This window comes from Oryx dammah, unplaced genomic scaffold, assembly GCF_014754425.2.
Source record: "Oryx dammah isolate SB20612 unplaced genomic scaffold, SCBI_Odam_1.1 HiC_scaffold_16, whole genome shotgun sequence".
In the NCBI taxonomy this organism is placed as follows: domain Eukaryota; kingdom Metazoa; phylum Chordata; class Mammalia; order Artiodactyla; family Bovidae; genus Oryx; species Oryx dammah.
In genome coordinates, this window is record NW_024070200.1 from 19,593,940 (window position 1) to 19,607,957 (window position 14,018).

At 36.7% G+C, this 14,018-nt stretch overlaps 1 non-coding gene across 1 annotated transcript; it reads left to right on the plus strand.

Annotated features, from left to right (window-relative positions):
- The first annotated feature begins 391 nt into the window (after nucleotides 1-391).
- Nucleotides 392-463, plus strand: TRNAR-GCG. Its single transcript has one exon. It is a non-coding gene; the product is annotated as a tRNA-Arg (tRNA).
- Nucleotides 464-14,018: the final 13,555 nt, after the last annotated feature.

Sequence of the window (14,018 nt, forward strand, 5' to 3'; positions counted from 1 at the left end):
AAAATTATATACTTCTAGTAACTGAACTGCAGATTTTTTTTTTACAAAACCATTCAGTATGCCACATAAAATCATTTAGAAATGGTAGTTCCACAGTGACCTTCTTATAACACTATATGGTGAAAGAATGAGGCATTTTCCCACTTGCAACAACATGAATGGACCTAGCGATTGTCATACTGAGTGAAGTAAGTCAGACAGAAAGACAAATATCATATAATATCACTTATATGTGGAATCTAAAATAATGGCACAAATGAACTTATTTACAAAACAGAGAGTCACAGATGTACAAAACAAACCTAAGTTTACCAAAGGGGAAGTGCAGAAGGGATAAATTTGGAGTCTCTAATTGACATATATGCACTACTATATATAAAATAGGAAGGCTTCCCTGGTGGCTCAGACGGTAAAGCGTCTGCCTGCGATGCAGGAGACCCAGGTTCAATCCCTGGGTTGGGAAGATTCCCTGGAGAAGGAAATGGCAACCCACTCCAGTACTCTTGCCTGGAAAATCCCATGGATGAAGGAGCCTGGTAGGCTAGAGTCCATGGGGTCGCAAAGAGTCAGACATGTCTGAGTGACTTCACTTCACTTCACATATATAAAATAGATACTGTATAGTGCAGTACTATGTAATGACCTATATGGGAAAAAGATCTTAAAAGGAGTGGACATGTATGTATGTGTAACTGGTTCACTTTGCTGTACATCTGAAACACAATTTTGTAAATCAACTACACTCCAATAAACATTTAAAGAATGAGGCATTTTTTTTCCTCTGTTAAAAATGGGTAAAATGACATAATTATGTGATTTAATATTTTCTAAACTTAAATCCATCTTTTAAAAGGCAGATATAGCATACTTTGTGGCATTTACATTGGACTCAGGTATAAACAGGAATATGAAATACATTAGAATTAATGAAATACCAATGAAAGTAAAGAAATACAAATCTACCGTGAACATAATTCACAATATCTTTTACATTGTGTCTTAGTCTGTTCAGGCTGCTCTATCAGAATACTACCTACTGGGTAGCTTATAAATGATAGAAATTTATTTCTCATAGTTCTGAAGGCTGGTAGAGTCAGAGATCGGGGTGCCAGCATGGTCAGGTAAGAGCCCTCTTCAAGTTCACAGACTTATTATATCTTCACACAGCAGAAGTGACAAGCCAGCTGGTTCTCTGGACTCTTTTAAGGTCACTAATCCCATTCTTAATGGTTCTGCCTTGGTGACCTAATCACTTCCCAAAGGCGCCACCTCCTAATACAATTGAATTGCTCTAGGTGGTAGCTTTTTAACATACAAATTTATTAGTCTACAGCACACTGTAACATGTTTTCACCTATACAAGTTCAAATATAAAAGGCAGCTTCATTTCTTTATGGCAAATAAATCAATTTGAATATACTGAATTGTACTGTCTACAGGAAACAGCAAAGCTGATGGAACATCTCATGTGCTAATTAGCTGGCAGACCTCTTCTCTAATGGCACATCTTTTCCATTTCAGTATAATCATGACAAGATGGGAGTTAATCACATCTGTCAACTGTTAAGACCTTCCCTGATGGCTCAGATGGTAAGGAATCTGCCTGCAATGCAGGAGACCCAGGTTTGATCCCTGGGTGGGGAAGATCCCCCTGGAGAAGGGCATAGCAATCGACTCCAGTATTCTTGCCTGGAGAATCCCATGGACAGAAGAGCCTGGTGGGCTACAGTCCATAGGATCGCACAGAGTCAGACATGACTGAAGTGACTTAGCATGCATGTCAACTGTTAAGACTCATAATATTCTGGCTAAAAATGCCTTTGCAAATATTATCTTCCCTGCACAGTTTAGAAAGGCAGAGACAAGATATTTTCCCATCTAGTAGCTTTGTTTCCTAACTGATCATTACAATGAAGAGAAAAAAATGCATGAGTCAGTCTGTACATACTGCATCTCTGTTATAGTTGGTCAAATAAGAAATGGGTTTAAATGTGATTTACTCCTTTCTTTATTCCTAGAAGTGGCATACCCAATTACTCCAGAAAGCTGTTTCAACTAGCTCTGATGCTATCTATAAATTGTAAGGTTCTTTTGGAAACTGTTTAAATTAACATAACTTCTAATATCACATATATTTTCTATTAAAAGTTTTGGATGTAAACCTTTATATAGAATGTTTTTTTGAAATTAAACTATATAGAACTACTAGTAAAAAAATTCTGAGATCTTAATTGAAGGTAATGATGACTTGCCTTCTCATAGCTAAATATCCTGGATTGCCCTCAGACAGCATTAAGAGGTGAAAAAGAAGTATGGGAAGAATGAGACCTGAACTTTAACCCCCACTCAACTGTTAGTTAAAGAATCGGCCTAGTGGATAGTGGACTTCAATGATGAGACCTGTCTTTAAATATTTGATAGTCTGTTTCATATGAAACATATTAATCCATGTGCTTCCAAAGGTCTTTTAATTCAAAATGATGATGCTTTCTAAATATCAAGCCTAGTAAGGCTACCTTTAAAAAGTAATGAAATCTTAAATATTCATAGGATGCCACATGAGGGTTTTGGTGACTTAAGGATGTAAACTAGGAGAGGGAATAGTTTAGAGGACCTCTGTGTTCCATTCCAAATAGGAGATTCTATAATTCTCAGAGGTTCTCTAAGCCTCAGTTTCCTCATCTGAGACAGAAGTCACTATAGTTAAGGTATAAGATTGTTTAAAGTTGAGATAAAGAGATGAATAGAGAAAAAATATGAGCTTTATCCCAGAAGCCCCCCTAGATACATCCTCTATAAAACAAACTTCAAATTTAACTATTGCTAACTCATACTTTCCTTACTCTTATTGCAAAAAGTGCCTGGGCTCATTTCTGCAGCACTGTTAAATTAGAGAGGGGAAAACACAATAATAATTTATTTATTTTGTCTTGGTATCTGAATGTTATTGTTGTATGTCCAGAATTTGTTAAATTTTTTTGTCATTAAATTTTTTCTTGCTATATTTTTTCTATAGATTTTCCATTTAAATGAAATACAATGCAATGAGAAACAGAAGTATTTCAAACTTCTTGTTTAATCTGAAATGACTGTCTTATGCATTATGATTAAATAATCAATTCCCTTATAATTGACATGAAACATGCAATGTAAAATAATTTTATTATGGGTTATGATATGTTTTTTAAATTTTTCCTTTTATATTGGAGTGTGGTTGATTAACAGTGTTAATGTTGTGTTAGTTTCAGGTGTACAACACAGTGATTCAGTTGTACATATACATGTATCTATTGTTTTGCAAATTCTTTTCCTATTTAGGGTATTATAGAATATTGAGATGAATTCCCTTTGCTATACAGGGAACTCATTATCTGCTCTATCTGTTAATCTATTTGGTTATCTGTTTTAGATATAGCAGCTTTTTTTTTTTTTTTTTTAATAAGCTTTCTGCCCCCTTCTCTTTCTCTTCTCCTTCTGGCATAATGCATAAATTAGTTCATTTATGATGTGCCAAACATTCCATAGGCTTTCTCATTTTTTAAATTATATTCTCAAGTAAAATCACAAACAAAAACCTAACCTTACACCAAAAGCAACCAGAGAAAGAAGAACAAGCGAAACTCAAATTTAGTAGAAGGAAAGAAATCCTAAAGATTAGATCAGAAATAAATGAAATAGAAACAAAGAAAGCAATGGAAACTATCAACAACACTAAACTTTGAAAAGATAAACAAAATTGATAAACCTTTAGCCAGACTCATCAAGAGAAATAAAAGAAGTTACAAGAGACACCACAGAGATACAAAGGATCATAAGAGACTACTACAAGCAACTATATACCAATAAAATGGACAACCTAGAAGAAATGAACAGATTCTTATAAATGTACATGCTTTCAAGACTGAACCAGGAAGAAATAGCAAATATGAACAGACAAATCACAAGTTCTGAAACTGAAACTGTGATTTAAAAGACTTCTAACAAACACAAGTCCAGGACCAGACAAAGGTACCACACACAAAAAAAATACAGGTCAATGCCACTGATGAACACAGACATAAATAAAAATCCTCAAAATACTAGCAAACCAAATCCAACAATACAGTAAAAGGATCATAAACTACAATCAAGTGGGATTTATCCCAAGGTGCAAGTATTTTTCAATATCCATAAACCAATCAGTGTGATACACCACATGAAACAGTTAAATAAAATCCATATGATTATCTCAATATTTACATAAAAAGCTTTTGACAAAATTAAACAGATATCTATGATGAAAACTCTCCAGAAAGTGGGCATAGAGGGAACATACTTCAATGTAATGAAGGTCTTATATGACAAACCCACAGTCAACATCATAGTCAAGTGTTGAAAAGCTAAAAGCATTTCCTTTAAGATCAGAAATAAAATAAGTATGTCCACTCTCGCCACTTTCACTCAACATAACTTTGGAAGCCCTAGCTATGGCAATCAGAGAAGAGAAAGAAATCCAAATTGGAAAAGGAATAAAACTGTCACTGTTTGCAGATGATCTAATACTATACATAGAAAATCCTAAATATGGTACCAGAAAACTACTAGAGCTCAACAGTGAATTTGGTCAAAGTTGCAGGATACAGAATGAATATGCAAAAATCTGTTGCATTTCTACACACTAACAATGAACAATCAGAAAGAGAAAGAAACAATCCCATTTACCATCCCAGCAAAAAGAATAAAATACCTAAGAATAAACCTGCCTATAGAGGCAAAAGAGTGATGCTTAGAGAACTATAACTATAAGATGCTGATGAAATAAACAGAAGATAGACACGGAAAAATATACCATGTTCTTGGATTGGAAGAACTGAATGTCAAAATGACTATACTACCCAAGGTGATCTACAGATTCAATGCATTTCCTATCAAATTGTCAACGGCATTTTTCACAGAATTAGAACCAAAAGAATCTTAAAATTTGTATGGAGACACAAAAAGCCTAAAATAGTCAAAACAATCTTGAGAAAGAACAGAGCTGGGGGAATCAGGCTCCTTGCTTCAGAGTACAAAACTACAGTTATCAAAACAGATGCTGCCACAAAAATAAAAATATAGATCAATGCAACAGGATAGAAATCCTAGAAATAAACCCATACAACTATGGTCAATTAATCTACAGCAAAGGAGGCAAGATTACACAATAGAGAAAACATAGTATTCAATAAATGATGCTGGGAAAACTGGGAAAATTTTCAAAAAATGATGCTGTAAAATAATGAAATTAGATCATGCAGATCATTTTTTAATACCACTCACAAAAATAAATTCAAATTGAGTTAAAGACCTGAAAGTAAGACCTGATGCTATAAAATCCTTAGAGGAAAAAATAAGCAGAACATTCTTTGACATAAATTGCAACAATATCTTTTTTGATCCAGCCCTACAGTTATGGAATTAAAAATAGACAAAAGGACATATTTATAAGTAAACTCAAAGGCTTATGCACAGCAAAGTATACCATAAACAAAACCAAAAGACCGCCCACAGGGTGGAAAAAAATATTGGCAATCAATGTGGCCAACAAGGGATTAATGTCCAAAATTTACAAAGAGCTCACAGGACTTAATATCAAAAATTTAAAAATAGAAACAAAAATCCAGTCAAAAAATATAATATGTTTAAAGAGAGTATATATAGTTTCATATTGATAACAAAAAAACATTTTAAACATAAAATAGCATATCATATAACATAAATCTCATGATTTCTTATAGAAGTTTATAAGGAGCATATATATCTATGTAAAATATGCCACCCTTTAAAGTTGGATATAAATATCACTTTTGTAAAGACTGCTGTCATAGCTGAGAAATATTCATTACTTCTATTTTGAAATTCTTTAACCTATCCCAGCTTGACACTTTAAGTGATATTCACTGATAAGAAAATCCAGAAACACAGAAATTGATTTTAATCTTTACAAATGCATTTTTTCCTGAAACCTATACACGTGTTTAGGGCTTCCAAGGTGGTGCTAGAGATGAAGAGCTCACCTGCCAATGCAGAAGACATAAGAGACATGGGTTCCAGCCTTGGATCTGGATGATCCCATGGAAGAGTGCGTGGCAACCCACTCCAATATTCTTGCCTTGAGAATCCCATGGACAGAGGAGTCTGGCCAGCTATAATCCACAGGGTCATAAAGAGCTGGACATGACTGAGTGATATAGCATGCATAACCATTTAGAAAATAAATTATTTTTATCCATAAATACAAATGAACTATTGTATTCTCTAAAATTACATTATTTGTGGTAAAAATAACTATACATTGAGATCAGCCATCTAGTCAAGGCTATGGTTTTTCCTGTGGTCATGTATGGATGTGAGAGTTGGACTGTGAAGAAGGCTGAGCACCGAAGAATTGATGCTTTTGAACTGTGGTGTTGGAAAAGACTCTTGAGAGTCCCTTGGACTGCAAGGAAATCCAACCAGTCCATTCTGAAGGAGATCAACCCTGGGATTTCTTTGGAAGGAATGATGCTAAAGCTGAAGCTCTAGAAATTTGGCCACCTCATGCGAAGCATTGACTCATTAGAAAAGACTTTGATGATGGAAGGGATTGGAGGCAAGAGGAGTGGGGACGACAGAGGATGAGATGGCTGGATGGCATCACTGACTCAATGGATGTGAGTCTGAGTGAACTCCGGGAGTTGGTGATGGACAGGGAGGCCTGGCGTGCTGCAATTCACGGGGTTGCAAAGAGTCGGACACGACGGAGTGACTGAACTCAACTGAAATGCTCAGTTTGTTTCTTCTCCAACAGTTTATTTCAGTTCAGTTCAGTTGCTCCGTCGTGTTTGACTCTTTGCAACCCCATGAATCACGGCACACCAGGCCTCCCTGTCCATCACCAACTCCCGGATTCTACTCAAACTCATGTCCATCGAGTCAGTGATGCCATCCAGCCAACTCATCCTCCGTCGTCCCCTTCTCTTCCTGTCCCCAGTCCCTCCCAGCATCAGAGTCTTTTCCAATGAGTCAACTCTTCGCATGAGATGGCCGAAGTATTGGAGTTTCAGCTTTAGCATCAGTCCTTCCAATGAACATCCAGGGCTGGTCTCCTTTAAGATGGACTGGCTTGATCTCCTTGCAGTCCAAGGGACTCTCAAGAGTCTTCTCCAGCACCACAGTTCAAAAGAATCAATTCTTCGGTGCTCAGCTTTCTTCACAGTCCAACTCTCACACCCATACATGACCACTAGAAAAACCATGGCCTCGACTAGACAGACCTTTGTTGGCAAAAAAAAAAAAAGTCTTTGCTTTTGAATATACTATCTAGGTTGGTCATAACTTTCCTTCCAAGGAGTAAGCGTCTTTTAATTTCATGGCTGCAGTCACCATCTGCAGTGATTTGGGAGCCCCAAAAAATAAAGTCTGACGCTGTTTCCCCATCTAATTCCCATGAAGTGATGGGACCAGATGCCATGATCTCAGTTTTCTGAATGCTGAGCTTTAAGCCAACTTTTTAACTCTCTTCTTTCACTTTCATCAAGGGGCTTTTTAGTTCCTCTTCACTTTCTGCCATAACGGTGGTGTCATCTGCATATCTGAGGTTATTGATATTTCTTCCAGAAATCTTGATTCCAGCTTATGCTTCTTCCAGCCCAGCATTTCTCATCATGTACTCTGCATAGAAGTTAAATAAGCAGGGTGACAATATACAGACTTGACGTACTCCTTTTCCTATTTGGAACCAGTCTGTTGTTCCATGTCCAGTTCTAACTGTTGCTTCCTGACCTGCATATAGGTTTTTCAAGGGGCAAGTCAAGTGGTCTGGTATTCCCATCTCTTTCAGAATTTTCCACAGTTTATTGTGATCCACACGGTCAAAGGCTTTGGCATAGTCAATAAAGCAGAAATAGATGTTTTTCCATGATCCAGTGGATGTTGGCAATTTGATCTTCGGTTCCTCTCCCTTTTCTAAAACCAGCTTAAACATCTGGAAGTTCACGGTTCATCTACTACTGAAGCCTGGCTTGGAGAATTTTGAGCATTACTTTACTAGCGTGTGAGATGAGTGCAATTGTGCGGTAGTTTGAGCATTCTTAGGCATTGCCTTTCTTTGGGATTGGGATGAAAACTGACCTTTTCCAGTCCTGTGGCCACTGCTGAGTTTTCCAAATTTACCAGCATATTGACTATAGCACTTTCACAGCATCATCTTTCAGGATTTGAAATAGTTCAACTGGAATTCCATCACCTCCACTCTTTAACCTTTGCCCTGGGTAACAAACAACTCACGCTGTTCATCTAGAATGTCCTGTCCTCTTTTGTCAGCTTGACCAACTATTCAGTTCAGTGCAGTCCCTCAGTCATGTCCGACTCTGCCAGCCCATGAATCGCAGCATGCGAGGCCTCCCTGTCCATCACCAACTCCCAGAGTTTACTGAAACTCATGTCCATTGAGTCGTTGATGCCATCCAGCCACCTCATCCTCTGTTGTCCCCTTCTCCTCCTGCCCTCAATCCCTCCCAGCATCAGGGTCTTTTCAAATGAGTCAACTTTTCACATAAGGTGACCAAAGTATTGGAGTTTCAGCTTTAGCATCTGTCCTTCCAATGAACACCCGGGAGATGATCTCCTTTAGGATGGACTGGCTGGATCTCCTTGCAGCCCAAGGGACTCTCAAGAGTCTTCTCCAACACCACAGTTCAAAAGCATCAATTCTTCAGCGCTTAGCTTTCTTCACAGTCCAACTCTCACATCCATCCATGACCACTGGAAAAACCATAGCCTTGACTAGATGGATCTTTGTTGGCAAATAATGTCTCTGCTTTTTAATATGCTATCTCGGTTGGTCACAACCTTCCTTCCAAGGAGTAAGTGTCTTTAATTTCATGGCTGCAATCACCATCTGCAGTGATTTTGGAGCCCAAAATATTACTCATCCTTTAAAGCTTCGTTCAAATGCATCTTGCCACAAAACCTTCAAGAACAGGCAATTGCTTTATCATCTATATTTTCAAAGGATGTTATATTTATCCCTTAGAGTACTTTTGTTCTCCTTTAGAAACATTTACCACTTAAATCGTTGTTAACTATTTATGTGATAGTGCGATGAGTTTTACAGCTTACTGTTCCACATTTTTTAACCCTCATTCCATACAAAACCACAGCATAACAAAATGTAAACCAAATGTATTATTTTTCTATTGACATGCACCAAATTATAATAAATTTATTGCCTTGAAACAGCGCCCACTTGTTGTCTTACAATATCTGTATGTCAGGCTCTCTGTTCAGAGTTTGGCCAAGCTTAAATCATATGGCCCTCCTAGGAAGTTCACAACAGAAGTGCGTTTTTTCAAGGTGAGTAGAATTTCATCTTTCTGACTTCTGTCCAATTTGCAGATACACTTTTCCTCTTTTAGGAGCTCATGTGATTAGGTCAGCCCCACAAAGGACATTACTTCTTTGAATAATTCAACCTATTATATCTATAACTCCCTTTTGCCATATAATATAATCATTAGAGTACTGGAGTCTTTTCAGACTGAAAAGACTGAAAGTCTTTTCAGAGGAGCACTTCCTCAGTGACATTGTTTATTAATTGCTGCTCAGTGGTGATTAAATAAAGAATAACTTTTAGTTAGTTTCAGGATCATTTTTATGTTCTCTACAGACAGTGTACTCCTTCATTACCTACACTCTGGGTAGACTGCTCTATTTCTGCAGATAATACCACTCTAATGGCAGAAAGAAAAGAGAAACTAAAAAGTCTCTTGATGAGGGTGAAAGAGGAGAGTGAAAAAGCTGGCTTACAACTCAATATTAAAAAACTAAGATAAGGGCATCCAGTCCCATCACTTCATGACAAATAGAAGAAGGAAAGGTGGAAGCAGTGACAGATTTTCTCTTGGGCTCTAAAATCACTGCAGATGGTGACTGCAGCCATGAAATTAGGTGACTGCTTCTTGGCAGGAAAGCTATGAGAAACCTAGGCACTGTATTAAAACGCAAAGATATCACTTTGCCAACAAAGGTCCATATATCCAACGTTATGGTCTTTCCAGTAGTCATGTACAGATGTGAGAGCTGGAAAATAAAGAAGGCAGAGTGCTAAGGAATTGATGCTTTCAGACTGTGGTGTGTTGGAGAAGACTCTTGAGAGTCTCTTGGATAGCAAGGAGATCAAACCAGTCAATGCTAAAGGAAGTCAACTCTGAATACTCTTTGGAAGGACTGATGCTGAAGCTCCAATACTTTGACCACCTGATGCAAACAGCCTACTCATTGGAAAAGACCCTGCCACTGGGAACGATTGAAGGTAGAAGGAGAATAAGGTGACAGAGGATGAGACGGTTGGATAGCATCACCAATTAAACGGACATGAAATTGGGCAAACTCTGAGAGATCATGAAGGACAGGAAGGTCTGGCATGCTGCAGTCCATGGGGTCGCAAACGGTCGGACATGACTTGGCAACTGAACAACATTACTGTTTTGGGTATCAAAAATTTACCTAATGAGATATTTGATATAGCTCAGGAGGGTTTTTTTGTTTTTTTGTTTTTTTTCCTGGCATAATATTATAGTGCCAACTTGTTTATTTTAATACAACAGTTGGGGAGGAATAAATTTTCCTCTACCCTTTTAAGCTCTTCTGACTGGTCTAAAATTAAATTGACATGAACGAGAGAATAACAGGAGAAAATCAAACAAAAGTTTAATAACATGTATACAATTGACCCTTGAACAATGCAGGGTTTAGGGATGCCAAACTTCCACAAAATCGAAAATCCACATATAATTAACGTTGGCCCTCTGTGTACAGTTCCTTTATTTGCAGTTCCTTCATATCCATGGTCCTACATCCATGGATTCAAACATCCACTGTAGTATTCTCTACTGAAAAGAATTTGTATGTAAATGGACCTGTACAATTCAAATCTGTGTTGTTCAAGGGTCAGCTGTACATGAGAGAGACTTAGGAAAACTGAGTAACTCACCAAAATAACCAAAGCCCTCACCTTAAATATCATCTTAAGCTAAAAAAAAAAAAAGAGGATGTTGAAGGTAGTGATTTGGGACTTCAGAGAGGGGTATTTAACAAAAATGGAGAAACAAATATTTGGTAAAGAAATATTTGCTAGGCCATACAGAGACAGTGAGACACAGAAAGAAATATTAAGCAGATTTTTCTGGACTCCTTCCTGTCTGTCACACCTCGTTCATATTTTATTAATGCTTATCTATGGTGATATCTCCCTTCCTGGAATAAGTCCTCTATCTAAATTTGTTTAGATGGCTGGGGGAAAGTCAAAGATTCTTCCTGAGTCTTTTGGGCTTTGATTGTTTTCAGGTTAAAATAATCCATACACCACAGAGACATGTTTTGCAATGGCAAATTTTGCTCTCCTACAATCTGAAAAAACAGAGAAAATGGAACTTCAGAAGGCACTTTTTAATTTTTTATCAGGATTTATAGGAGGTATAAAAAACAGGGACTTGCTTGCTTAAAATACAAAACCGTTTCTCCAATCTAGTCTTTCTAGACAGCAGAAGTTTCTCAAAGTAAAAAAAATGGCATTTGGGCAAAGATCAAATTCAGAGTTCTTTTTGTAAAATGTGGCCTCAGGATAAATTTGAGACTAAGAGAGCATCTGTAAGACCCTTTGCTGAAACTTCAGAAAGATTTAAGGCAGTTCTTGTAGACCTTCACTAGGAAAAAAAAAGGATTACTAAGAATAATAAGGGCATGCCTTCTAGACCCTCTCAGCTAGCTAAAATGTTTTTCAAAGATCTTAAGGTATGCTTCTCAGATTTTTCTTGCCTGTGAAAAAAGATTGGCTATGAATTTGAGAGACTTGCCTTTTATACCCTCTTTAGTAGAAAAGGACTCTTAAAAATCACAAGGGCAGTCCAGAATAGAGAAGAAACTATCTCCACAAGAAATATAGATGTGGGTCTATCTAATGAAGGCAACTTATAAACGTACATAATACAATGATACTTAAAAACCAAACTATTAAAATATTTGTATCAGTTTTTACTGAAAGGGACAGACAGTCAAAATGAAAAGATGTCTCAGGCCCTTCAAATTTCTGTGAACTCTCAGCTGAGAGCCTGCGGCACATCTTATGAAAAAGAAAGAATGATCAGTCAACAGCCCAGAGCATAAAGCCCATTCCAGCCAAAACCAGAAGTAGAGAAACCCTGGGGTGCAAAACTGGGCCTTAATCACCATATGTTTCCTACAGTCAAAGCAAGGTGAATTATCACCTGAGCCCAGCTGGATTTCAGAATTGCTGTAGAACAATAACTTCTATGTGCCTTCTATTTCCTGTTTTAGTCAGATATGCCTATGGCATTAATCATGTCCCCTTATTCTCTGTTGGTTATGTGGGAAGTAGATAATTTGTCTCTTTGATTTACAGACCTTCAGATTAAGAAGCATCTTTCTTGACCAGTCTCATTCATACTAGGACCTGATTTAGATTCTGGACCTTAAATCTGGTCCTGATCATCCAATAACATAAAACTTTGAGAGTCTTGGGAAGGGCTGAGTGTATTTTGCACTTCGGAAGGAAAAGAAACATTGGGATTCAGAGGGAGGCACTGTGAAAGTTAGTCTTTGAGGAAGTGGTCCCCCCAGTAAACCATACTTTCCAGTTCATTCCCTGCCCAAAGTGATACATACCTCCTACACTGGATTTTAACTGGTGTTATATATTCAATAGAGGGCAGCAGAAATTATACTCCATGACTTCCAAAAATACTTTGCAGTTTCTGCATAGGTCTCTTAGAATGTTTAGCAAGGGATGCTCCATTTAAGAATCCAGATACTATGTTATGAGAATATGAAGTACAAGACAGCAAGCGTCATCTGAATGAAGGTCAAGCATGTAGCTGAGTCAAGAGCTGACTGTTACCACATGAAAGACTCAAAGCAAGAATCACCTCTCTGAACTATGAGAAGTAATATAGCTTTTTATATAGAAGTAATATAGTTTTTTTTTAATAAGCAATTAAGTATAAAGATGGTTCTTAGTTCACAGGTCATACAAAAACAGGTTGTGCACCAGATTTAGTCCATAGTCTATAATTTGTGAACCCTGCTTTAATCTATTACTATAAAGTATTTTATTACACAGTAAAAAATAAATGAATTTTTTAATGGCATGACAAAGAGCATGAGTTTTTCTATAGAGTCAACTTCAGGGAAATAGGTATGTTTTAAATATCTATATAATCCCATTGTTTAAAGCAGAAAGTATTATATGAGCATTTGTTACCTGTAATTCCCTTTAATTATTAAGCATGACTCTTGTAATTCAAAATCCCCTTAAATATTTTCAAAGGTATTTCTTAAAACATTTCATAGACTCAGTATGAATTTGAGCAAACCTTGGGAGATAGAGAATAACAGGGGTGCCTGGCATGCTGCAATCCAAGGGGTCACAACAAATACACATATAGTATTTTGAAAATAAATTGACACCAATATCCTACTAATGCAACTATTAACCTTAACATTGATTTAGAATGCAGCCTAGAGCAATTAAAATGAAAAGACTTTCAATTACACTATCATAAGGATGAACCTCAAAACTGCAATACTTAATGAAAGAATTCAAATGTAGATGATTACATATTTTATGATTTCATCTTTATGAAATGTCTAGAAAAGGCAAATCTAGAGATAGAAACCAGATTAGTGTTTACCTGAAACTGGAGATAAGAGAAGATTTAACTGAAGACTGGTGTGAGAGAAGTTGGGGGCTGATGGAAGTGTTCTAAAATTAGAATGTAATAATGATTACACAACTCTATAAAGTTACTAAAGATCAGTAAACTGTCAATTAAAATGCATGAATTTTATGGTAAGTAAATCAAGTTATGCCTCAATAAATGTGTTAAAATATACAAAACATCCATATTTTAATTTTAGCAATTCAGTAAAAAAAAGACCAAACTCCTTTGTGTCAACTTGAGAAGAAAAAAGCTTTTAAGAAAGATATTTTTAGTACAAAG